Here is a 25,160-nt window from a genome sequence, read left to right on the forward strand (position 1 = left end):
CAATATGATTAACCATAGAGGAACTAGGCTCTATACAAGTACATATTCATGTAAGGGTATAAAATTTTTTTGTTTTGTTTTTGGTATTCATTCACATCAGCTTTATTTTTAGCCAAGAAACAGTCTGAATTCTATCATTTTTCCAGAAAAGCAACTTCCTTTCCAAATTCAGTTTGTATAGTGTTACAGGCAAAGGTCAGACATTATGTCTCCTCCAACCTACTGCAATATACGGTCTACTGTAATTCTATATTTCTAATGTAAATATCATCAATTTAAATAACTACATAATTTTAATTTTCACAAATCTTTTTGTCATTGATATTATGCTGAATTGGCAAAACTAAGCAGTTCTATCTTGGCAATATATATTGTATCTTGAAGATTAGGAAATGTTAAACCAGAAGACAGCTCAACATATCACCTTAACCAGCTCTGGGCTTTGAGGCAGTGGAAGTGAACATTGTAGTTGATCCCCTAAATTCAAACCATTCTAAACGGTTATAAAATAAAATAATTTAGGGTACCCCTGTTCTGTCTGGACCTTGATTATTGAGAGTCATTTATCATTATCTGATTCTGATGTCCCTTGATAGGTTTTTGTTTCTTTGTTTTCTTTTCTGCTTTGTTTTGTATTTTGTGGAGAATGAGGGACTAATATTATCATTTAATGATAATATTAAAGGATATTAATATTATTCTTCTGTCAGCCGAGCCTGGTCCAGGAATAGACACACAGTCCAACCCAGTAAATGAGATATAAGACACTGTCCTCAGTACCAAAAAAAATTATAGTGCTAGGGTCTGAATGTTTATGTACCCCTAAAATTCATAGGATAAAATCTTACCACCCAAGGTCATAATATTAGGAGGTAAAGCCTTTGGAAAGTGATTAGGACATTAGGGTGATGTCTTTATAAAAAGGCTCAAGAGCACTCCCTTCCCCCTTCTACCATGTGAGGATACAGCAAGAAGGTGCCATATATATAGGAACAAGGAAATGGACTTCACCAGGCACCCAATCTGCCCATCTTCATCTTGGACTTCCCTGCTTCCAGAACTATGAGAAATAAATTTGTGTTGTTTATAATCCGCCCAGCTTATGATAGTTTGTTATAGCAGGTCTAAATGGACTAAGACAAAGAGTCTTAAAAACCATGAACAAGAAACTTGGGCCTGTCTCATCCCAGTAAACCTCCCATAACTATGAGGAGAAGGAGACTTGGCACAAAGCCAGCACTGTAGATGGCAACACAGAAATATGCCAAGAGCTGGATCCCTAAAGATGTAACATGGACCAGTCGTAGAGTCAGTCATCACGCTAGATTTTCTCTCTTGTGAGACAAAACATGCTTAGTTTTTAAGATAATTTTTTGCTGTTTTCTGTTCCATTTAGTTAAAATAATCCTAACAGATATAGAAGTTCACAACTTTAGGAGAGATATTGCAGGGAACAACTTGAGAACACATGCTAGTACATAAAAATGTGACAGATTGAAAATATCAAATTTTCAAATTTATAGTATTGATATTTGTGACATGCTTCCTATGGGATATAAAAAGAGGAGGGTACAGATGCCTAGGAATAACTGTGAAAATCTGAAGCTGATAGGGTTGAGGTGAAAAGCAGGAGAAGGCAGGATTGGGATGAGAAGTGAAGCGCTGTAAGATTTCAGGATGCGATGGAGCACATGTCAAGTATAGAAAAGACAGTAGAACAAAATGTAAGGACAGAAAACAATCATGAGAAATTGCCCCTAGCACTGAGATCATGGATACTGATGGGATGTACTATATATTTTAGAATACATTGTATATTTTCCCCCAAAATTAGCATTTACATAAATAATGTGGATATAATCCAAATCTTACAATTATACATTATTTTTATTCTATGCTTATATGTAATGCAGTAGTGTCCACAGTCCTTATATGAGATATAGAAATTATTTTTCCATTTTGTGTTCTCTGATTTGCACACAAAATATCTGGGGAGTCAAAATTTACTTATTTCTGATGAAAAGGAGAATCATGGACTTTTTTTATATCCACATGTACAGCTCAAAACATAAAATACACATAAGACACAGAATGGAAATCACCAGAAATAATTCTAAGATAAAGATATTATTTTTAATTACAAGTTATTGTAAGAAATATAGTTGATGAAATGTTTTGCTTTTCATTATATATCTTTTTGTCCTCTTACAGTTAACCATTTAATATTATATTTTATTCTGTATTATCCTCAACAATTTGAAGGGAAAAATTAAGTGAAATTATACCAAGGATCTCAAAATAAAAATCAAAAAGTAAAAGGAATCTTTTTCTTGAATGGAAAGGAAGACAGAATTATGCCTACAGATAACACACACTAATGAGCTCCTACTCTGTTTGTCATTGTCCAAGCCTGCCACTCGATTATGGCTCCACAGACACATAATTGCAGTAATTCTCTGGCAAATCCTGATGAGGAAGTTATCTTTATCCAGAGCTCTAGTGAGCATATCATATTAGAATTAATGCAGACAATGACATTTATGTCTCAGTTCTCACTTCTCTAATAATTACCATTCTGAGTTTGTACTTCAAGTAACAGATAAATAAGGTTAATTTAGGAGGACATAAAGAATCATTCTGAAGTGTTCTTTTTTCCCCTGATAATAACTAATATTACTATCTATACAGCTCTGGTTAACTAGCATCCCTATTATTTCTCTTTACAATCACTAGCAATGGTCCACTTTGATTCTCTCTAGTGAGAGTTCCTTTTCTTACAAACTTAACCCTATTTGTATCTCTGTACTTTTTCATATGCCGCTGCATACAAGGACCTTCCAAGAACTCAAGAATCACCTTTCGAATACTCTATTAATCAGCATTGCTTTAAACATCAGGCTATGTCAAGTGCTGATCTGTGCTCCCACAGAATACTGTATGTGTGTGTATGTGTATGTATATATATATATATATATACATATATATCTATCTGCATTGCTCACTGTATTATATTGGAAATAATCCCTTTGTGTCTTTTTCCTCTACTACATTTGAATTTCTTTAATAATAGAGATTATATATTATTAAATTCTGTATTTTTCAAACTTTTCCTCAACAGTCTGGTTACCTTAGGAAAATCGCAAGCAGTATGTTGGGATACCTGAAAATAAGCCTGGAGAGATAAACAAGAAAACAATACGGGGACTTCAAATTTCAAATTATGGAATTCCTTAGATGTTAAGTAAACATCCTCTTTTCTTATACTTATCACTTTATTTTAATTATCTAGACTTTGGCAAAGAATGTGAAACTAATTTAACCTTTATGAAAATTCTGTTCTGTGTTGAACACAGAATAGACTTATGCTCAAGTGAAAATGGGAGGTTATAAATATATTGTTCCAGAAACAACTTAAATGTACCCCAATGTTCATTGTAGCTCTATTTACAATAGCCAAGACATGGAAACAACCTAACTGCCCATCAACAGATGAATGGATAAAGATGTGGTACATATACGCAATGGAATTTTTTTTTAACATCTTTATTGGAGTATAATTGCTTTACAATGGTGTGTTAGTTTCTGCTTTACAACAAAGTGAATCAGTTATATATATACATATATCCCCACATCTCTTACCTCTTGTGTCTCCCTCCCTCCCACCCTCCCTATCCCACCCCTCTAGGTGGTCACAAAGCACTGAGCTGATCTCCCTGTGCAATGTGGCTGCTTCCCACTAGCTATCTATTTTACATTTGATAGTGTATATATGTCCATGTCACTCTCTCACTTTGTCCCAGCTTACCCTTCCTCCTCCCCGTATCCTCAAGTCCATTCTCCAGTAGGTCTGCATCTTCATTCCCGTCTTGCCCCTAGGTTCTTCATGATATTTTGTTTTTGTTTTTGTTTTTTAGATTCCATATATATGTGTTAGAATATGGTATTTGTTTTTCTCTTTCTGACTTACTTCACTCTGTATGACAGACTCTATGTCCATCCACCTCACTACAAATAACTCAATTTCATTTCCTTTTAGGGTTGAGTAATATTCCATTGTATATATGTGCCACCTCTTCTTTATCCATTCATCTGTTGATGGACACTTAGGTTGCTTCCATGTCCTGGCTATTGTAAATAGAGCTGCAATGAACATTGTGGTACATGACTCTTTTTGAATTATGGTTTTCTCAGGGTATATGCCCAGTAGTGGGATTGCTGGGTCGTATGGTAGTTCTATTTTTAGTTTTTTAAGCAACCTCCATACTGTTCTCCATAGTGGCTGTATCAATTTACATTCCCACCAGCAGTGCAAGAGGGTTCCCTTTTCTCCACACCCTCTCCAGCGTTTATTGTTTGTAGATTTTTTGATGATGGCCATTCTGACCGGTGTGAGATGATATCTCATTTATACAATGGAATATTACTCAGCCATAAAAAAGAACAAAATACTGCCATTTGCAGTGACATGGATGGACCTAGAGATAGTCATAACAGAGTGAAGTAAGTCAGACAGAGAAAGACAAATATCATATGATATCACTTATATATGGAATGTAAAAAAATGGTACAAATGAACTTACTTACAAAACAGAGTCACAGATGTAGAAAACAAACTTATGGTTACCAAGGGGGAAGGGGGGGGAGGGATTAATTGGGAGACTGGGATTGACAGAGACACACTACTATGTATAAAATAGATAACTAATAAGAACCTACTCTATAGCACAGGGAACTCTACTCAATACTCTGTAATGACTTATACGGGAAAAGAATCTAAAAAAGAGCAGGTATATGTATACCGTATGACTCATTCACTTTGCTGTACAGCAGAAACTAACACAACATTGTAAATCAACTATGCTCCAATAACAATAATAAAAAATGATATAATTTGACCTTGTATTTAGTTTCTTTGAAAGATATAATTATCTTCATGAAATATGGCTAAGTAAAATATTTCTCTAGGAATACATTAGAAAATATTGAAGACTGAGAAAAAAAATAACACATAGAGACAAAGACACACCCCCCCACATAGATATTAGAGAATTTATTAGCATTTCCTTCAAATAGTATTAGATGTATTTTTAATACTAAAAGTATGCTAGTAGTTTGTGTTTGATGTCAGTGAATATGGTGGAGTAGGTAGTTCCAAGGGGCTATCTGTCTAAAAACACAGTAGACTCTTGAAAAAAGTCAAAGGTTTATAGCAACAAAATAAACACTGAATCAAGAAGGCAACTTAAAAACAGATGGAGAGCTCTGAAGTATTTTTACTTGCCTTTGTCCTACCTCCCTCTGCCTCAACAATGGCCTTGAAATGACAACCCATGTTCCCAGTATGGAATTCTGGTCCCTGGCTCCAGAGGGAGCAAAGCTGACCTCGTTCTCTAATAGTTATTTTTGTCTGTTTTAATCTGTCTAATGGCTAGCTGAAGGACTGACAAAAGCATTTGCCTCTGTTGCCTCTGTCTCACCTAATCCAGAAATTTCTCAGGGCAGAAAAGTGGCTACACAGAGGGCATTCCTCAAAAATTTTAAAAGGCAAATGAAAAACCCATTGCTGTCTAGAGCAAATACAATTTGAGGGAAAATAATAGACTGCCAGAAGCTTGAGAGAAAATTTTGTGGAGAAAAAGTATTTGAAGAATTATGGCATTGAAAATCTCACATGAATATTGGGGAATACAGAAAGTTATGTACATGCCCAGAGCAGGATGTGTGTTCAAAAAAAACAACTGGGAAGACCCTAAGCTTTTACCTTAGACTGATCTTTAGACTCTGCACAGCAGGAAGTAAAGACTAAGGAAAGTTTGTAACTACTCAGCTAAGTGTTAAAGGAATGTTAAAATACAGAGCCAATGTGCAAAGAGTCAGAATTTTTGGTTCTGTTTTTGGCTCCAAGCATTCAAAGAAATCTGTCAACATTACCTAATCAAAAGATAAAAGAGAGACTGCAGAGACCACACATATCAATGAATACAGAATAGTTTTAGATTTCAGAATATAGAATTGTTTAGAATAGTCACTAAACAACCAACCAATTACAAAGCAGAGAAAGCAAGAACAACAAATTTCAAGGTGGCAGAAGAATCTGATTCCTAGAATTAACAAGTCATAATATTCAAAATGTCCAAGTTTCAACAAAAAATTATGAATCATGTAAAAAAAAGTATGCCCAATCATAGGAAAATTAACCAAAACTCTCTGCGGAAGTACAGACATTGGACTTACTAGAAAAAGACTTTAAATTTACTGTTTTATATTCAAAGAGGTAAAAGAAATTATGGACAAACTAAAGGACACCATAAAAATAATGTCTCAAGAGACATAGGGTATCAGTAAAGACATAGAAATTATAAATAGGAACTAAACAAAAATTCTGGAGCTGGAAAGTACAAAATGTCCAAAGGGCTGTCCCCCTACCAACACAGTAAAAGTAAACAAAAACTCTTAGAATTAATTTTTTTAATTCTTGAAAAAAATCAAAGGCTTATAGCAACCAAATAAACACTGAATCAGGAAGGCAACTTAAAAATAGTTGGAGAGCTTTGAAGTACTTTTTAGTGAAATGAAAAATTCACTAGAGAGTTTCGACAGGATATTTAAGCAAGTTAGAAGAAAGAAATCAGTGTATGTAGAGAGAGATCAATTGCAGCTATACAGTCCGAGGAACAGAAAGAAAAACTAATAAACATAAAAAACAGTTAAGAGGCCTGTAAGACACCATCAAGTGTACCAACGTATGCAGAGTAGAAGTCCCAGTGGGAGAGGAGAAAGTGAGAAAATGACAGAGTATTTGAAGATATGATGGCTAAAAACTTCCCAAATTTGATGGAAGACATGACTCTACACAAACAGGAAATTCAATGAACTCCAAGAAGAATGAACCCAACAGTATCCACCCTGAGAAACACTATAATCGAACTGTCAAAAGCCAGAGACAAAGAGAGCACCCTGAAAGCAGCAGGAGAGGAGCTACTTATCACGAACAAGTTATTGACAACATTAAGTGTAAAATTCTCAGCAAAAATGACGGTGGCCAGACAGCTGTGGGGTGGCATTCTTAAATTGTTGAATAATAATAATAATAATAAAAATAACCTATTGAATTTCATATGTGACAAACTAAATTTCAAAATCAACAAGAAATTAAAACAGTTTATAGCACATGGAACTACACTCAATATCTTTTAATAACCCATAATGGAAAAAATCTGAAAAAAATATGTATATACACACACACATATACATACACACATATGTATATATGTGTGTGTGTGTGTGTGTGTGTGTGTGTATATATATATATATATATATATACACACACACACAACTGAATCACTTTGCTGTGCACCTAATTCTAACACAACATTGTAAGTCAACTATACTTCAATTAAAAAACAAATTCCCGATAAACAAAAATTGAGGGAGTTTGCTGTTTGCAGACCTACTCTATAAGAAATGCAAAAGGGAGCCTTTCAGGTGGAAATACAAGGACACTATACAGTAACTTGAAGCCATACAAAGAAATAAAGAAGACTGGCAGAGATAACTATGTAGGTTAATGCAAAATCAATTATTATTATATACTTTTTAAAAAATCCCACCGCTTATTCTTTTATGATTTAAAGGACAGATGCATAAAAATAGATATAAACTTATGCTAATGGGTACATAATGTATAAATATGTAATTTGTGATGACAACAAAAATATCAAGAGAGAAGTATGGAGCTGTATGAGAGCTGAGTATTTGTATACTACTGAAGCTAAGGTGGTATTAATCCAAATAACTTGTTATAAATTTAAGAAGTTAATTATAATCTGTAAGATAGCCACTAGAAAATAATTTTAAAATACATATAAAAGAAAATGAGAAACAAACAAATGTACATTATACAAATCAATTAAATACAAAAGGAGGCAGTAATTAAGGAATTGAAAAACAACAAAAAATATGATATATAGAAAATAGCAAAATGGCAGAAATATTTCCTTATCAGCGATTAGTTTAAATGTAGAGGATTAAAATCTCTAATATAAGGCAGAGATTGTTGAAATGAATTAAAAAAGACACATGGTCTAACTACTTGCTGTCTACAAGGGACACATATTTTATCTAAAGACACAAATAATTTGAAAGTAAAAGGATGGAAAACAATATTCCATACAAAGTTTTAGTAACTAAAAGACAGTTGGATGGGCTATACCAATATCATAAGAAATAGAATTTAACTCAAACATTGTTACAAGGGACAAAGAAGGACATCATATAATATATGGATAGAAGTGTCAATTTATCAAGAAGATATAACAATTATATATATGCACCTAACAACAGATAGATACCCAAGAATAGCAACTTTTCATTTTTGAATTTTGAAATTCCTTTTAGGCAACACTTATTTATATTTTGCCCATAATCCACTTATCTGAAAATAGAAATCTTATCTTTTTCTGAGTGATAAAAATCAATTTTTTTTGTTACATTTCTTAGTACTTTAAATATGATCAAACCACATCAAGAAAAAGTGGTGTGGTTGAGCATTTTTACAGAAAATGTGCCCCTGACACAAATTCATATGTTGAAGCCTTGTCTCCCATTGTGACTATATTTGGATATGCGACCTTTAAGGAGGTAATTAAAGTGCAATGAGGTCAAAAGGGCCCTAATCTAATAGTACTGATGTTCATATAAGAAGAGGAAGACACACCACCAGGAGCACGCACATCCAGAGAAAAGGCCATGTGTCAACACAGTAAGAAGGATCTGTAAGCCAAGGAGAGAGGTTATACCAGAAATCAACCCTGCCATCATTTTGATCTTGGATTTCCAGCCTCCAGAATTATGAGAAAATAGAGTTCTCTTGTGTAAGTCCCACAGTCTGTGGTATTTTGTTATAGGAGCCTTAGCAGATAAACACATGCATTCTGTCTTTAGTCCTCACATGGATAATATGTATCTCTTTATGGATAATATGTATCTCATACATAACTTCTTTATTAATATAATTAAGAATTTTTAAGAGGTTGATTGCCTAATTTAATTAAATGAAATTTCGTGTGTGTGTGACTTTCAGTCTGAATGTATAGCTTTGACTTACTGGAATCATGTATGGTATTGACATAAAATTTATTCCTTTCTAAAGAAAAATTTGGATGTAGATCATCATTCTCTTATGGCCATATGAAACATGCTTACTAATATTTTGTAAGAAAATACCTATCTTCATTCATAAATATGACTTACCTTAACTATTTTGGAGTGATCGAGCTTGGACTCAAGATTTCTTAAACTTAATTAAAGCCTTTTTCCATGCTCTGTAACTATTTTATAAAATGAGAATTGTTGTTTGTCATAGAAATAAAGAATTGTCCCATAAACTTAATTTGAACTTGACTAACTTAGAAGCAGTTATTTGGTACTTTTTTTATTTTTAATTTGATAACTATTTACTCTGAATATTGAGTAATTAAGTTATCTGTACTTCCTTGGATTGATTTTATGAATTTTTGGCTCTGCCTGAGTATAATTTGTTATAAGATTTTCAACTTCATTGACTTACCATTGCACATCTAAGTCATACACACACAAACACACGCACACACACACACATGCACACACACACACACACATTCTAGCTATCCCATTTTAGTTATTCTTTTTCTTTTTTCATCTTTGTTTAGATTTATCAGAGACCATTTTATCTTTTTTTAAACCTATCAGTTTAAAACTGTTTAATCAGTTTTACAGATTTGATTTCTTTTGTTTTTGGTGTATTAATTTCTATGACTTTACTTTTCATCTCATTAATTTAACTACGTTTCTTTTAATTATTTGAAGTAAATCATTAGTTAACTTTTTAAAAAAATTATTTTGTTTAATGTTTAACATACTTGGTCTCTTTATCTCTAGCTGAGCATAGTTTTAGTTCTATCACTTAGGTTTCAATTTTGATTTAACTATTATTTGGTATATATATTATTTTGTAGAGTTTTTTATTACCTTATTGGGGCTTATATTTTATACTTTTATTATTAAATTATTAGGTTTTTATTTATGTGTGTATATTTGTGTATTTGGGATGTACTGATATAACAGACAAATAATATTGCCTGAACAATGTACCTTATAGGAGCTTTTATCAGGTTTTCTCACTAACCTAAAATATAAAATTATACAAACATACTCATAGATACAACACCGGCACATATTTTATCACTAGTATTGTTTGTTATTTTGGTAGCTAAATATTGGCAATAGATGTCAGGGACCCATTTAGTTTCTGGAGACAGTGTTTACAAGACATCATAGTCACAGAGGTTGAAGCAATCCTTGGGTGGTTGAGGTCACTGGCATCTAGAGCTCTCGCTTGTAGGCATTATTTCCTAAAGTTAATGTGAGTTAGAGGAAAGACACATTTTCTATATTAATGCTATGGCTCTTGGCACCAACTACAGCCAAAAAAAAAAAAAAGTTAGATAGAATGCCTGTACTTTCTACTTCCTGGACTTCCTCCAAGTACATTTACACTTTCACGCAATCTCTAGAATAAAATAAATATTAATGACATGTAACAAAATTTTTTTTAAAAAGTGCCTCTGGAAACAACCTACCACACAAACAGGTATTTCCACCTTAATAGCCAAATCACCCCCAAATCATCTCATAATCATATGATATTATAAGAATTTAGGTTATATGATATTTTAATCATCTCCCAATGTTTTTAGACTTTCTCATAGAATTGAGTCTAATGTCAGTTGATCAATTTGACTTATGCAGAATGAGTCATTTATCAAGTCAGAGGAATCCAGACATGCAAGCTCAGTTTTGTATACCATTGACCAAAGGAGAGACCATATGGTAACTCAGGGCTGCACCAACACGCATTTAAGATATTTACTACTGTACCACAGATACATATTTTCATGTTAAAGAATGAAAATGGTTAAAGAAGTCCCAGGCACATTCTATGATGGGTAGTCAACTAAAATTAAAACCACCTTGAAGAGAGTCCAATTCTTTAAACTTACCTTTTTTTAAGTTCATCAGTACTAAGGGAAAAACCTGATTGTGTCAATTTTCTGTTCTACAAGCATAGTACATTCCAAAATGTCTAACAGCAGATTTTGAGAAGGGCTGCAGAGATCAAGCTGTAAGCCAAAATCTTGCATCTGTATCATTTAATGATCATGGATTTGCTGTGGTGAGGAATGATTGCCTACTTACACTGCTAGATAGGTTTTCTTACTGTTTGAATATTAATCACAAAATTTCAGGCTGTACCTTTTTACCCAATCTACATCCAAGATAACTCTGGCTAAGTTTTTCCTTACTGTATTACAATAGTTTATAATATAATAGGTAGTCAGGTAGGGATTAAACGAATACCTGAAATTGGCAGCAGGAGCTAGAGAGTGGTTAAGAATTCTTCCAAAGTCTACCGTGTATCATCTTACACAACACCAATTGGTTAGGAACTTACAAAAGAACAATATTTTCAACAGTGTTAAAATAGAAAGTCGCTGTGTTTTACAAAAAGGAGCTATTATTAAAAGTCAGTAATTGAGAGGGCATAACACTCATTAATTTCATGGTGAGGGACTAAAACAGTGGCCAAGTATACTTAAATATAATGTCAAAACATTAACCATTTAATATTTCACATAATTTCATTATCCCACATATTATCTCATTTTCATCGTTTCATTGACAAAAAGTCAAACTCATGTACAATTATGTAAAACATCCAAATGCATTTCTTTTCCTTTATATAAAATTTTAATGTGATTTTGCCTTGTTCTATTTGGCACCTGGTGAGTCTAAATAATTTTTCTTTTTAATCAGTTTTGGACTTTGGCATCTTCTTTAAAAATTTGATTTAAATAATTCTTTTCATATCTTTTTTCATTTTTGTCACCATGACAAGATTTGGACAAAAGAAAAACCACAAAGGATGCAAAATAAAGCAATGTCATCAGAAATTAAATTAAGAATTGTAATAGATAATATACAAATCTTTGAGAATTCTCTAATAAAATAAACGGAAGACCCTGTTTATCTCGAAATGATAATTCATTTACAGTGAAGCTCTGTCAATTACAGTACTAATAGGAGAAAAATAAGATGGCTATGTTACTTTTTATTCTCAAGTATCTTAATGAGTTACGAGAAAAAAAGCTAATAACAATTCAAATAGTCAATATCTATTCTCCAAATGTGAGGTCAGAACTGAGTCTCAAATGTGATGAGAATTCATAAAAGCAAAACATAAGACAACAAAATCTTTCAAACTGGGAATGTACTACATTTAACACTGCAAACACTGTGTGTATGGTCATGTGTTTGCAATAACATATATATTTCTTTCCTTACCACATCTTTGCAGATTTTTTTCTATCAGTAACAGGAAATTTTCTGAATATTACACAAAAGATATTTCTCAAAGTCACCATATACAATTTTTACAAGAAATTTTTTAAAATGTAATTGAGTTTATTTCATCAGCCTATTTCAGTCCCATGAACTGGCTTAAAACATAATCATTTCAAGACTATATAATATTTTAATATTTAAAATATATTAATATTTTTGGCTTTATAAGAAAATCTAAAAATTTTAGGACAAAACCAAAATGATCACATTAAAGTCATCTTCCAGGATATTGACCATAGTATAATACCCATACCATACTAATTCCCACACACAAATATAAACATATGACAATAAAAGCCTCCAAGACTTTGAACGTCATTTTCCTACAAAATATTAATTTAATATATTTATGTATCAGTTTTTAGAAGGTGTTTTTAATTCTTGTTATTTTTATACTGATAAAGTAAAACACTCTTTTGATATCCACATATAGATTAAAGTGTGAAGAGATTCAGGAAACATTCTACTAAAGATTGACATTTTGATAGATTATAGGTCCAAAAATATCAAAATATTTATTATTTCAAAAAGAATAGAATTGCCAAATTATCAACTTACCAACTTAGTCTCAAAGGATGTTAGGGAACAGCAGTATGTTTTCATGAATTAGTCTGAAAATAATGAGAGGAATATGTAAAAACCAGAAAGAAAGATGCTGGCTCACTGGGATTCTAAAAATAACATAGCAGGCATTTCCTGCTGAACACCAGCAAATTTTTCCTGAAAATTTAGACTTATATATAAAAATACTAATTGGAATATTATTTTCAAGTAGGTAATTTATACACTGACACCAAATCTCCCATCTATTTCCCCAAAATACAATTAAAATAGCAAAACATGCATATAGACACACATACACCTACAAAACAATCTATTGTGTTTACTCTGACCACCAAAGTATCTATGCTGTTAACAATTGCTTTGTATGTTTATAATAACATTTCTCTTTTCCTTTGCTCTCTTCTCCACAAACTTATCCAGCATATATGAGTCTTTTGATACTCGCTGTACACATTAACAAACGTATGGATTAAGTATGCAAGGAAATGTGGAAATACATTTTGAACAAACACACATTCGCAAAAATCATGACACAGAGTATGACACTGTGATGCCTTTCTTAAAGCAACATCCAAGACAGACACCTTTGTGGATACACAGTGAGTTTTTCAAATAGTTATATACAATTTCTAGTTGCTACCAACTGAATTTAGAATTCTAGACTTTTCCTCCATATATATTTAATATTTTATATATACTTTGAGACAAAATATAAACGTTTTCATGTAAACATTAGTCAAAAACACTGAACTGAGAGATATGTATGGCCTATGATATATTGTTATAAAAATCCAAGCATTGGGCTTCCCTGGTGGCACAGTGGTTGAGAGTCTGCCTGCCGGTGAGGGGACACGGGTTCGAGCCCTGGTCTGGGAGGATCCCACATGCCGCGGAGCAACTAGGCCCGTGAGCCACAATTACTGAGCCTGCGCGTCTGGAGCCTGTGCTCCGCAACAAGAGAGGCCACGATAGTGAGAGAGGCCCGCGCACCGCGATGAAGAGTGGCCCCCGCTTGCCGCAACTAGAGAAAGCCCTCGCACAGAAACGAAGACCCAACACAGCCATGAATAGATAAACAAATAAATAAAAATTAAAAAATAAAAAATCCAAGCATTGGTCTACTGGGTTAAATACTAACACAGAAGGAAATTTTGGTCCACTTTTATATCTGCTCAAGGATTTGGAACTGACAGCACATACTTACATCACATTGAGAAAACAGAATAATAGGGACAGAAAGTTAAAGCCTTGCTAAAGGACAAAAAGTGGACATATATTAAGAAATGCTTGGACATCAACAAAGATATTGATATTTAATTTTACACACAGTGATAGCAATAATGCCAGCTACCTCCCTCGATTCAAGTTTGACGTGTTCTGAAGCAATATTTACAAATACTTATCTTGCAAAGTAATTATTAGGAGCACTTCTCATAAATATGTTTATGTATTGTAAAATTTCCCTCCTCAAGTCAGACCATCTGGGATAAAATCCTATGTCACATGACATTCGATAAACTGAGAATTTGCCATGCCTTTGTTAAATAGCCTATAATTCACATAATAACATTTAGCTCTCAAGGTGATTCTCAATATTAAATTAGCTAAAGAGGGTCTGGTTTACAATCCAACAGGATAATAGGTCTCAAGAAATATTTTCCCCAACCCCACTTATCCTCTTCCATTTTGGCTATGCTTAGCTTGGAAGTTTGCAAACAAATTTCATAATTTGTTCTACTGAAAGTAAATTCTCATTCAACATTATTCTTGCAAACTTGTTTAAAGCACCATATCTAATTGTATGTAAATGCATATATGTCTCTTCAGTTTCCAATTTAGGGAATAAAAGCTTTTTTACAATGCACTTTTCTATGATCAATTAAGCAAAATACATTTTTTCCCAAAGCCTATTTGAACTAAAGCCTTAGTGGAATTGTTTTTTCAGTTGTTGCACAGATTATTTTTCTTTTCAAGAACAACAAACGTACTTCCACTTTCTAGTTCTGCATATAAGGAGCCTGGAAGTTGTCATGCTACCCTAACAACAGGTTTTAAAAAAAAAAACTGAACAGACTGAAAAAATCAACAACTCTTCTTGGATCCAGAAGAGAGGGTAGAACACAAAAATCTACTACCCTCAAGACAGGAGAGACAAACAGGCAAATGCATACAGGCAGGCACATCTTACCAGAGCAGAAACTCAGGAGCAGAGCCACTGGAGGAAGCAGTGCCGAGGTAGGAAGATCTGCACCGTAACTGATGAATTGCTGGAGGCTCAGGGCCAAGTCCGAGAGTTAAAAACTCCACAATATTGTGAAATTTATCTCTAGGAGCTTAACAAGGTTCCCATTTTAAATATCAGAGAAAAACCCTTTCCAGCTTCTGTCAGGAAGCTGAGGAAAGAAACCATTTTGAAATACGCCAGAAGATTCTGTTTGTCTTAATAAGGAGTGCCCGCAGCAGAAACTAGTTAACCAGAGCCTAACTTACTGGGGTATTACCAGAGCCTAATTGACCTGGGGAAGGGAAATAACCAACTGTAGCTGGTTCTAGCCTTCCATGCGGGGAAGAGGAATAAACAACTCTAGCCCACTCTAGCTATCCTGACCCAGCTGAGACGGAGAGAAAAAGCTGAGAAACACAGTTTACAGTCTGTAGGCATACACCAAAAACTAAGACCTAATCAGCATAGAACTACAGAATGCTTCATCTCCTCTCACACCTCACCACCCCATCACTAAAGGTCTGTTGACAGCAGTTCCATTTACCCAGTGCATCACATCTGGTTACCATGAAAAACAAAAAATGGAAATGCATACCAAAAGGCAAAAACACAATTTAAAGAGACAGAGCAAGCATTGGAACCAGGCATGGCAGGGATATTGGTATTATGAGACTGGGAATTGGAAAGAACAGTGATTAATATGCTAAGGCCTCTAATGGATGAAGTAGACAGCATGCAAAAACAGATGGAAAATATAAGCAGAGAAGTGGAAATCCTAAGAAAGAACCCAAAATAAATGCTAGAGATAAAAAAGAGGGGAACAGAAATAAAGACTGCCGCTGATGGGCTTGCTAGTAGATTGGGCACAGGTGAAGAAAGAATCTGCGCTAGAGAATATATCACTAGGATCCTCAAAAACTGAAAAGCAAAGAGAACAATGACTGAAAAAACTGAAGTGAGATTCCAAGGACTGTGGGACAACTACAAAGGATATACATGTAGAAGGAGAAGAAAAAGAGGAAAAAAACAGAAGAAATATTTGAACCATAATTGATAATTTCTCCAAATTAATATCTGACACCAAACCAAAGATCCAGAAAACATGGAGTGTTGCCAGAGCTGCTCCAGGTGTTTGTTCAAAAGCCTGCAACTCCCACCTTTAGCAGGAGTTAACATAAATCTTTAAGTTAAGGGGTCCAGAGACGAGAAACGAAGCTACAAACAAACAAACAAAAAAACCCAGATGGAACCAGCTGGGACCAAGATGGTGACACATCTGACCTCCAACAGACCCTGAGTCTCATTATACACGATTTTACTACATGAGCACATTAAATGACACACCTACCGGTGGCCAGGACTGGACATTAAGGACCATAAAACTATAAAAAGAGGGTGGTGCCCACTCCCTCAGGGAAAAAGCCCCGCCTCTGTCCCATAGACTAATGCAGATGCCTCCCCATTATTAGCCTCACTCCTCCTCTCTTTGGCTTTACTCTTTATAATTAAATCACTCTCTCCAGGTGGAGGAGAAGATCTGTGAACTTAGTTCCTGAGTCTCCATTCTTTGGCCACTGAATAAAGTTTGTGCTGTGTCGATCTCAGCTTCAGTTTTGTTATTCGCCTACTCAAACTCCAAAGGAAAAAGAACTCTCCCACGCAGAGGCAGAGAGCCTCGGCTGGCCAGGCTGGGGCCCGAGCAGGGTCCATTTGACTCAATTTGGTAACAAGAGAACACCAAGAAGGATAATTATCAAAAAAAATTATACCTCAGCACATCTTTTTCAAAAATAAAGAAAAATCTTCTAAAAGAAGCCAGAGGAAAAATACACTTTATCTAGAGAAGAATAAAGATAATAACATCCAACTTCTCTTCAGAAAACATGAAAGCAAGAAAAGAAAAAAAGAAATATTTAAGGTGTTGAGAGAAAACAACCACCAAATTAGAATTCTGTACACTGTGAAATTATCTTTCAAATGTAAAGGAGATATAAAGACTTTTTTGGACAAACAAAAATAGAGGGAATTTGGTGTTAGTGGACTTGCCTTAAGAGAAAAGTTAAAAGAAGTTCTATAGAGAGAAGGAAAATAATGTAGGTTAATAGGTTATTACCCTGGATCTATATAAAGGAAGAGCATGAAAGAAGGAATACATAAAGATAAAATAGAAACATTTATTTTTTCTTATTCTTAATTGATCTACTAGATAACAGTTTGTTCAAAATAAAAACAGTAATAATGTATTCAGTTATGTATGCTTATGTATATATTATATATATGCTTATTTATGCTTGTATATAAGTGGAAGGATGACAGCAATGGTATAAGGGATGAGAAGTCAGGGTTATTTTGTTTTTAAAAGGTGTGCATATTACACATGAAGCGGTATAGTACTATTTGAAAGTGGACTGGGGTTAATTGCAAACGTATACTGAAAACTCTAAGACAAACACTAAAAAAAAAAACTGAAAAAAGAAATACAAATGAAATATTAAAAGGAGAGAAAATAGAATCATATTATACGCTCAAAAAAGCAGATGAACAAGGAGAGAAAATGGAATCATATAAAACTATAAAAGGCCCCAAAGGAGTGAAGGACAAAAATAGGAATAAAGAACAAGGGCAACAAAGAGAAAACAGTAACTAATACGGTAGGTATTAATCCAACTGTATTAATAATTACTTGGAATGTCAATGGTCTAAATGTACCAATTAAAAGACAGAGATTGCTAGAGTGGATCAAAAACATGACTCGACCATATGTCATCTATAAGAAACTCACTTTAAATATAAAGACATACATAGATTAAGAGTAAATGGATGGAGAAAAATATACCATGTTAACACTAAGGAAAAGAAAGCAGGAGTAGCTCTATTAATTTCAGACACAACACACATCAAGGAAAGCCATCAGGGATACAGAAGGACACTACGTAATGATAAATGGGTTAACTTTTTAAAAAATTTTATTGGAGTATAATTGCTTTAAATGTTGTGTTAGTTTCTGCTCAACAATGAAGTGAATCAGCTATATGTATACATATATCCCTTCCCTCTTGACCTCTTTCCCACCCCACCTATGTCATCACAGAGCACTGAGCTGAGCTCCTTGTGCTATACAGCAGGTTCCTACTAGCTATTTTACACATGGTACTGTATTTATGTCCAACCTAATCTCCCAATTCATCCCACTCTCCCTTCCGCCTCCCATGTCCACACATCCATTCTCTATGTCTGCGTCTCTAATCCTGTCCTGCAAATAGGGTCATCTGTACCATTTTTCTAGATGTCACATATATACGTTAATATACGATATTTGTTTTTCTCTTTCTCACTTACTTCACTCTGTATGACAGACTCTAGGTCCAACCACATCTCTACAAATGACCCAATTTCGTTCCTTTTTATGGATAATATTCCATTGTATATATGTACCACATCTTTTTTATCCATTCATCTGTCTATGGACATTTAGGTTGTTTCCATGTCATGGCTATTGTAAATAGTGCTGCAATCAACATTAGGGTACATGTGTCTTTTTGAATTATGGTTTTCTCAGGGTATAAGCCCTGTAGTAGGATTGCTGGGTCATACAGTAGTTCTATTTTTAGTTTTCTAAGGAACCTCCATATTGTTCTCCATAGTGGCTGTATCAATTTACATTCCCACCAACAATGCAAGAGGGTTCTCTTTTCTCCACATCCTCTCCAGCATTTATTGTTTGTAGGCTTTTTGATGAAGGCCATTCTGACCAGTGTAAGGTGCTACCTCATTGTAGTTTTGATTTGCATTTCTCTAATAATTAGTGATGTTGAGCATCTTTTCATGTGCCTCTTGGCCATCTGTATGTCTTTTTTGGAGAAATGTCTATTTAGGTCTTCTGGCCATTTGTTTGTTTGCTTTTTGTTTTTGGGTTTTTTTTTTGCTATTGAGCTGTATGAGCTGTTTGTATATATTAGAGATTAATCCTTTGTCAGTTACTTCATTTGCAAATATTTTCTCCCATTCTGAGGGCTGTCTTTTCGCCTGGTTTATGGTTTTCTTTGCTGTGCAAAAGCTTTTAAGTTTCATTAGGTCCCATTTGTTTATTTTTGTTTTTATTTTCATTATTCTAGGAGGTGGGTCAAAAAAGTTCTTGCTTGGGCTTCCCTGGTGGCGCAGTGGTTGAGAGTCTGCCTGCCAATGCAGGGCACACAGGTTCGAGCCCTGGTCTGGGAAGATCCCACATGCCGCGGAGCAGCTGGGCCCGTGAGCCACAACTACTGAGCCTGCGCGTCTGGAGCCTGTGCCCCGCAACAAGCGAGGCCGCGATAGTGAGAGGCCCGCGCACCGCGATGAAGAGTGGCCCCTGCTTGCCGCAACTGGAGAGGGCCCTCGCACGGAGGCGAAGACCCAACACAGCCATAAATAAATAAATAAATAAATTAAAAAAAAAAAAAAAAGTTCTTGCTTTGATTTATGTCAAAGAGTGTTTTTATGTCAAAGAGTGTTTTTCCCATGTTTTCCTCTAAGAGTTTTAAAGCGTCCGGTCTAACAGTTAGGACTTTAATCCATTTTGAGTTTATTTTTGTGTATGGTGTTAGGGAGTGTTCTAATTTCATTCTTTTACATGCAGCTGTCCAGGTTTCCCAGCACCACTTGTTGAAGAGGCTGTCTTTTCTCCGTTGTATATTCTTGCCTGCTTTGTCATAGATTAGGTGACCATATGCATGTGGGTTTATCTCTGGGCTTTCTATCCTGTTCCATTGATCTATATTCCTATTTTTGTACCAGTACCATACTGTCTTAATTACTGTAGCTTTGTAGTATAGTCTGAAGTTAGGGACCCTGATTCCTCCAGCTCCGTTTTTCTTTCTCAAGATTGCTTTGGCTATTCAGGGTCTTTTGTGTTTCCATACAAATTGTAAAACTTTTTGTTCTAATTCTGTGAAAAATGCCATTGCTAATTTGATAGGGATTGCATTGAATCTGTAGATTGCTTTGGATAGTATAGTCATTTTCATAATATTGATTCTTCCAATCCAAGAACATTGTGTATCTCTCCATCGGTTTGTGTCATCTTTGATTTCTTTCATCAGTGTTCTATAGTTTTCTGAGTACAGGTCTTTTGCTTCCTTAGGTAGGTTTATTCCTAGGTATTTTAATTTTTTTGTTGCAGTGATAAATGGAATTATTTCCTTAATTTCTCTTTCTAATTTTTCATTGTTAGTGTATAGGAATGCAAGAGATTTCTGTGCATTAATTGTGTATCCTGCAACTTTACCAAATTCATTGATTAGCTCTAGTAGTTTTCTCGTGGCATCTTTAGGATTTTCTATGCATAGTATCTTGTCATCTGCAAACAGTGACAGTTTTACTTCTTCTTTTCCAATTTGTATTCCTTGTATTTCTTTTCTTCTCCGATTGCCATGGCTAGGACTTCCAAAACTATGTTGAATAAGAGTGGACATCCTTGTCTTGTTCCTGATCTTAGAGGAAATGCTTTCATTGAGAATGATGTTTGCTGTGGATTTGTCATATATAGCCTTTATTATGTTGAGGTTAGTTCCCTCTATGCCCACTTTCTGGAGAGGTTTTATCATAAACGGGTATTGAATTTTGTCAAAAGCTTTTTCTGCGTCTATTGAGATGATCATATGGCTTTTATTTTTTAATTTGTTAATATGGTGTATCACATTGATTGATTTGTATATATTGAAGAATCCTTGCATCCCTGGGATAAATCCCACTTGATCATGGTGTACGATCCTTTTAATGTGTTGTTGGATTAAGTTTGCTAGTATTGTGTTGAGGATTTTTACGTCTATGTTCATCAGTGATATTGGTCTGTAATTTTCTTTTTTTGTGTTATCTTTGCCTTGTTTTGGTATCAGCGTGATGGTGGCCTCATAAAATGAGTTTGGGAGTTTTCCTCCCCCCTGCAATTTTTTGGAAGAGTTTGAGAGGATAGATGTTAGCTCTTCCCTCTATGTTTGATAGAATTTTCCTGTGAGGTCATCTGGTCCTGGACTTCAGTTTCTTGGAAGATTTTTAATTACAGCTTGAATTTCGTTACTTGTGTTTGGTCTGTTTATATTTTCTAATTCTTCCTGGTTCAGTCTTGGAAAGTTATACCTTTCTATGAATTTGTTCATTTCTTCCAGGTTGTCCATTTTATTGGCATATAGTTGCTTGTAGTAATCTCTTATGATCTTTATATTTCTGTGGTGTCACTTGTAAATTCTCCTTTTTCATTTCTAATTTTATTGATTTGAGTCCCTTCCCTTTTTTACTTGATGAGTCTGGCTAAAGGTTTATCAATTTTGTTTATCTTTTCACAGAACCAACTTTTAGTTTTATTGATCTTTGCTATTGCTTTCTTCATTTCTATTTCATTTATTTCTACTCTGATCTTTATGATTTCTTTCTTTCTACTTACTTTTGAGTTTTTTTGTTCTTCTTTCTCTAGTTTCTTTAGGTGTAAGGTTAGATTGTTTGTTTGAGATTTTTCTTGTTTCTTGAGGTGAGATTGAATTGCTTCTAAACTTCCCTCATAGAACTGCTCTTTTGCTGTGTCCCATAGGTTTTGGGTCATCGTGTTTTTGTTGTCATTTGTTTCTATGTATTTTTTTTTCCTCTTTGATTTATTCAGTGATCTCTTGGTTATTTAGTAGTGCATTGTTTAGCCTCCATGTGTTTGTGTTTTTCACATTTTTTTTTTCCTGTAATTGATTTCTAATCTCATAGTGTTGTGGTCAGAAAAGATGTTTGATACAATTTCAATTTTCATAAAATTTCTGAGGCTTGATTTGTCACCCAAGATGTGATCTATCCTGGAGAATGTTTTTACAGAAGGCCTAACAATTCTTAACATGTATGTGCCTAACAGCAGAGCATCAAACAATGTGAGTCAAAAACTGATAGAGTTTAAGGATAAATAGTTGAACCTCCTATCATAGTTGGAGACTTTAACACACCTCTGCAAGTAATGGACAGATCCAGAAAATCAATAAGGACACAGCTGAAATCACCAACAATTTGACACCAACAATTAACATCATACACTAATTTATCCAAGTACAGCAGCACACACATTTTTCTCGAGCACACATGAAACATTCATAAAGACAGACCACATTGTGAGCCACAAAACACACCTTAACAAATTTAAAAGAACAGAAATAATGCAATGTCTGCTCTTAGACTACATGGAATTAAACCAGAAATAAATAGCAGGAAGATAACTGGACAATCCCTAAATACATGAAGATTAAACAATACACTTCTAAATAACCCATGGGTCAAATGAAATCTCAAGAGAAATTTAAAAAATATTTTTAACTAAATGAAAATGCAGAAACAACTTATCAAAATTTGTGGGATGCAGCAAATAAGTGCTTAGAGGAAATTTTATAGCATTAAATGTACATACTAGAAAAGAAGAAAGATCTGAACTCCAACTATGTTAGAACTTTCCACCATAGAAAACTAGAAAAATAAGAGCAAATTAAATTCAAAATAAGCAGAAGTTGAAAGCAGAAAATCACTAGAGAAAATCATTGGAACCAAAAGCTGATACTTTGAAAAATTTGATAAAATTAATAAATTTTAGCCAGGATATCCAACACAATATTAAAGGAGAAGAACAAAGTTGGAAGAGTGACACTACCCAACTTTAAGATTTAATATAAAGCTACAGTAATCAAGACAATGTGGTACTGGTGAAAGGATGGACTAATAGATCAATGGTATAGAATAGGAAGTCCAGAAATAGACACTGAGAAATATAGGATACTGATCTTTTACAAAAGAACAATGGCAATAAAATGGAGCAAAGAAAGTTCCTTTAACAAATACTGCTGGAACAACTCAACATCCACATGTAAAACAATGAATTTAGAAACAGACCTTACACCTTTCTCAAAAATTAACTCAAAATGTATCATAGACTTAAATGTACATGGAACTATAAAACTCCTGAAAGATAATGTAAGAGAAAACCTAAATGATCTCTGATATGGTGGTGCTTGTACAACATCCATATAACCATAGGTGATGCCTGTGGTGATGTTTTGATACAACACTAAGACACAATCCACAAAGTAAACAAATGATAAGCCAGACTTCATTAAAATTAAAAAGATTTGCTCTGTGAAAGTCAACGTAAAGAAAATGAGAAGACAAGCCACATACTGGGAGAAAATCTTTGCAAAAAGACACATATGATAAAAAACTGTTATTCAAAATACACAAAGAACTTTTAAAACTCAACAATAAGAAAACAAACAGACTGCTGAAAAAATGAGCCAAAGACCATAACAGACACCTTACCAAAGAAGATATACAGATGGCAAATAAGCATATGAAAATTTGCTCTACATCATATATCACCAGAGAAACGCAAGTTAAAATAACAATGAGATACCACTATATATCTATTAGAATGCCCACAATCCAAAACACTGTGACAACATCAAATGCTAGTGAGGATGTGGAGCAACAGAAACTCTTACACATTGCTGGTGGGGATGCAAAATGTTACAGCCACTTTGGAAGACAGTTTGACAATTTCTTACAATATGATACAGCAATTGTGCTCATTGATATTTTCCCAGAGGAGTTAAAAATCTATGTCCACAGAAAAACCTGTATATGGATGTCTATAAAAGTTTTATTCATAATAGCCCATACGTGTAAGCAACCATGATGTCCTTCATTAGGTTTATGGTTAAACTGTGGTACATCCAGACAAGGAATATTATTCATGCTAAAAGGAAGTGATCAAGCCATGAAAGGAATGGAGGAAACTTAAAAGCACATACACAGTGAAAGAAGCCAATCTGAGATGGCTTCATACTATGTTATTCCAACTATGTGACATTCTGGAAAAGGCAAAACTATGGAGACAATAAAAGATAAGTGGTGGGCTTCCCTGGTGGCACAGTGGTTGAGAATCTGCCTGCTAATGCAGGGGACACGGGTTCGAGCCCTGGTCTGGGAGGATCCCACATGCCACGGAGCAACTAGGCCCGTAAGCCACAATTACTGAGCCTGTGCGTCTGGAGCCTGTGCTCCGCAACAAGAGAGGCCGCGATAGTGAGAGGCCCGCGCACCGCGATGAAGAGTGACCCCTGCTTGCCACAACTAGAGAAAGCCCTCGCACAAAAAAAAAAAAAAGACCCAACACAGCCAAAAATAAATTAATTAATTAATTTTTCTAAAAAATTACAATTATTTAAAAAAAAAAAAAAGATAAGTGGTTGCCCCAAGTAGTGGTGGGTGGGGAGTGGAGATGAATAGGCAGAGCACAGAGGATTTTTAGGGCAATGAAAATACTCTGTATGATATTATAATAATGGAGGTATGTCATTACAAATTTTTCTAAGCCCATAGAATGTTCAACACTAGAAGTGAACCCTAAGGTGAACTATGGACTTTGGGTAACTATGACGTGTCAATGTAGGTTCATCCTTGGTAAAAAATGTACCATTCTAGAGAATAATGTTGATAAAATAGGGAAGGCTCTTCATGTGTGGGGGATGAGGGAATATGGGGAATCTCTGTAGCCTCCTCTCAATTTTATTGTAAATCTAAGACTTTTTTTTTAAAAAGTCTTAGAAAATAACAAATTCCAATTGATATTCCAGTATAAAGTAAAAAAAACAAAATCACATATTTGACATTTATATTTAATGTTTAATTTAAATTTATTAAATTTAGTTAATTATTTGATCTTACTCATTATTATAAAAACTATTACTTATGTTGGATTTATAATATGGACTTTATTACAGTAAACAATTCTGAGTCTTAATTGAAATGTAATTAAACTTGTAACCTCCGTGCACATAATTATCTTTAGTATCTAACTGCCAATTTTAAAAATATTTCTTAACAAACCAACGTTTGATGATTGTGTTTTAATAGTAATTTTTTAAAAATTTAAATATAA

General features: G+C 34.2%; 1 long non-coding RNA gene across 1 annotated transcript; it reads right to left on the reverse strand.

Annotated features, from left to right (window-relative positions):
• Positions 1-3,890: 3,890 nt before the first annotated feature.
• Positions 3,891-19,670, reverse strand: LOC309644732. Its single transcript, XR_014254580.1, has 2 exons — positions 15,194-19,670; positions 3,891-13,052 (listed from the first exon to the last, which is right to left on the reverse strand). It is a non-coding gene; the product is annotated as an uncharacterized lncRNA (long non-coding RNA).
• Between the last annotated feature and the right edge of the window lie 5,490 nt (positions 19,671-25,160).

This window comes from Balaenoptera physalus, assembly GCF_965194825.1.
Source record: "Balaenoptera physalus genome assembly, chromosome: 1".
Taxonomy (NCBI): domain Eukaryota; kingdom Metazoa; phylum Chordata; class Mammalia; order Artiodactyla; family Balaenopteridae; genus Balaenoptera; species Balaenoptera physalus.